Genomic DNA, 3,800 nt, shown 5'->3' with positions numbered 1-3,800 from the left:
GTTTATTTTCATAACTGAATTTGTAATACTACCCTCTCCCTCCTAGCATGAACAAGTTATATTAACTTAGAAGACATGTTCTACAACACCACACCTACAAGGCTACAAGGCTGCAAACCTGCAAGACATGTTCTACTACCCTCTCCCTCCTACCATGAACAAGTTATAATAACAAAACAAACAAAACAACACACGCATACACACATCAACAATCCCAAATCACAAATTCTGATGCAATCAAATTAATCTCCTACCTACCTACTCATTCGTCAAATTCTACACATTGAAAAAAACCACCTGCCTCTCTCATTAAATCAAAACTCCCAAACCCAATTCAATCTCTCATCACAACTCACAACATAAGCTAATTAAAAATTTAAGGCCAAAAAATGTTCAAATTTTAACATTTTAAAATTGAAAAAAACTAAACCCGCAAATATAAAACATTATGTAAATCGCACCCTCAAATGTTTTAAAATCACAGAAGCTATCCAAGATGTTGTGGTCCATCTGCAAATGCAACCTGCAAACAAATCAAACAACAACAAAAACCAAACTTTAAATAATAAAGCTAAAAAACCATAGCACAAAAATCGTAAATTGTTTGTGTTCAAATCGAAAGTTGAATTACCAACACCAAGGTCTGGATGGAGAAACTTCATAAACATCACGTACAAAAATTACAAAATTCATTGCGAAAAAGGGTTCATTTATGCAAATTATAAAAACCCAGAACATCAAATCGACAGTGAATGCTCATAAGTGGAAGAGAGTGATACGATTGTTGTAGGATGCATGGAAAACCTAGGGCCTAAACCGAGATGGGGAAATACGAATGACTACTTGTGAAGTACCATGGAATTGAGGGCATGGGGTGTTACCAAAGATTGCAAACAACTAACAAGCAATTATCAAGGCATTAGATTTCAAGCAACTAGAAAGCAATTAATTATAAAAATCAAAGCAGATTAGAACCCTAATTATAAAGCAATTATCAATGCATGAAATAATCCTAAAATTACAAAAATTACAAATTCCTAAAATTTTCTAGAACCCTAATTCCTAACTTTACTAGAATTAAGTAAATTGAAAAAATACCTCAAAGAGAGAGGGTTGTCGGAGGCAGATAGGAGAGAAAGGTTGCGTGAGAGAGAGTTTACAGAGAGGAAGAGCTGAGGGGAAAGTGTTTGCGATTTCAGTTAAGTCCTGAGGTTCTTGCGTGACGAATAGAAAGGTATTCGTCGTGCAAAAAATTCAAATTTTCACGAAATTATTTTCGTGCCCACCCATATAGTCAAATTTTCACCTCCTTGCACAATGAAAAAGAATGTAGTCATCGCGCAAAGAACATTTGTGCGACGACTACCTTCATGTCCGTCGCTCAATGAGCTGAAAATTTAATTTACTCGGGTCAATTTTTTTTAATTTAAATTTATTCAAACAAAAACAATTTATTTATAACATAAGATAAATAAATTACAAAAAAATATCATTTATTATGCTTTACAAAGCAAGTCACAAATAAATTGCATTATTCATCATCCGAACTATAATAACTTTCACTATCGTTGCTATCATCATTTTCAGTCTCCCATTCCTCCTACTCGATAGGTACGTCACCATCATCGCTATCATCATTTGCGGAAGATTACCAAGGTCAATTGTAATTGACTGAATTGGTATTTCGATTGAAGCAACTCCATGTATCTGAAACGGTTCTTGGATAAGATTTGTATCTCGAAGTGTTTCCGCATTATTGAAGATTCTAAAAGTTGGTCAATGACGTTGTCGACACCGTCTTTAGTAAGATCTTATTCTAGTATAGCATACACATTCCTCTGATCCATCTTCTGAACAACTTTCCAACCTCTCCCGGCTTTAGGGTCATCTAGATACACAATCTGTTTTGCCACGTTTGCCAAAATGTAAGGGTCGTAATCGTAGCAAGTTCCGTTAGTGTCACAGATAGTAAGCCATGGTCGATTTTAACACTTCCATGCCTATTTGGGTTTGTATCAAACCATCAACACTTAAACATGATCACTTGGCATCGGTCTTTGTAAAGCAATTGCACGACACTTGTTAGTTTGCCATAGAAATCAATGTATGTACTTTCGCCTCCACCTAGGACATGGACACCACTATGCGTACACAACTTGTCATCTCGTGCAACCCCCAAAAACTTGACGTTGTTAACATGGCAACCTGAGAACAAATCAGAGCGAATCGGTCAGAACGCCAAGTTATATAACTCTTTTAGTAAGTGAGGGAATTTGATGCTTTCAATTGATTCACCTAACATTATACAAAAACTTACACCTGTTAGTTTGAGAAAATTAAATACTACAATATATATGTTAAATACAAAACATTTATAACTTACATATTTGAGAAATCACTATGGAAACAATTCACGGTGTTTCTTGGCATACAAATGTGATGGATGTTCTCGCTTTATCATCTCTTCATGCTCATCAAGGTATGCCATTGTCTCGTCACAATTGTTTAGTACAAACCAATGCGCTACCTCCATGTCATTTTTGGTCTCGTCACAATTGTTTAGTACAAACCAATGCGCTACCTCCATGTCATTTTTGGAAAACGACTCACCTCGTATAGGATCTCCAAGGGGTAGTGCACTTTGGGAAAAAAATAGAAAGTTTCTCCTTTCTCACACCCCCATCATTATTGCGTTGAGGATGCTTGAAAGTCGTCTCCACATATTTTAAATACATTCCACAAAATGTAGGCGACTCATATTGAACCCAAGCTTCTATAATTGATCATTCGGGCTTCGCCTTATCATGTACACTTTTTTTTCAACTTCCCGAGAAGCCTGCCAAAATAAAACAATACGATACAAATTAGTAAGCGTCATTTAATGATGAATAAACAAATGATGAGGATTATATACATTTCTACTGGATACATCCAGCGATAGTTAACAAGACCAACAAGCAATGCCTCTTCCGGCAAGTGAACCATCACATGGATCATACTTGTGAAGAAAGCTGGAGGAAATATCATCTCAAACTTGCATAGGACTTAGACAATGTCATGGCCCAACTGATTAACGTTCGTCTTTCGTAAAGTTCTTGACGTCAGTTGGGAAAACAATCTGGACAATAACATGATTGGCTTCACTACATCTTCTGGCAATAAATGTCAAATACCCACAGGAAGTAGGCATTGCATAACCACATGGCAGTCATGGCTCTTTAGTCCAACAAATTTACCCCCATCAACATTCACGCAATGCGCGATATTAGAAGCATATCCATCGAGAAACTTTACAACTAATAAAAACTTTAAAAACTCTTTTTTGTCATTCAGTTTCATGGAAAAAAACGCAAGATCCCTTCTGGCTTTATCATTGTCCCTATTCATCCATAAGCCCCTTTGTATTCCCATTCGTTACAAATCAAGACGAGCTTTTGATCGTGTCCTTTGTCTTGCCCTCGATGTCTAGAATGGTGCCCACCAATGTGTCAAATACATTTTTCTCAACATGCATAACGTTGAGGTTGTGTCTCAATTTTAGTTTTGACCAATACAGGAGCTCAAAAAACATAGACTTGTGCGCCTAGTTCATATGTGTAAAAGGTTTGGTCATACTCATTGTTTTCCAGAATGGAGCAAAACCCAAACGGTTAAGTTGTTCCAAAATCTGATCACCGGACCATTCTTTAGGATTGAGGCGAGGCTCTATTTTCGCATTGAACTCTTCATCCTTTTCCCGCCACTCGTGGTCCTATGGAAACCATCTCTAATGATCAAGGTAACAATTGTTTCCGACGTGC

The sequence above is a fragment of the Malus sylvestris genome, chromosome 13, assembly GCF_916048215.2.
Source record: "Malus sylvestris chromosome 13, drMalSylv7.2, whole genome shotgun sequence".
Taxonomy (NCBI): domain Eukaryota; kingdom Viridiplantae; phylum Streptophyta; class Magnoliopsida; order Rosales; family Rosaceae; genus Malus; species Malus sylvestris.
This window is presented reverse-complemented; position numbering follows the sequence as displayed.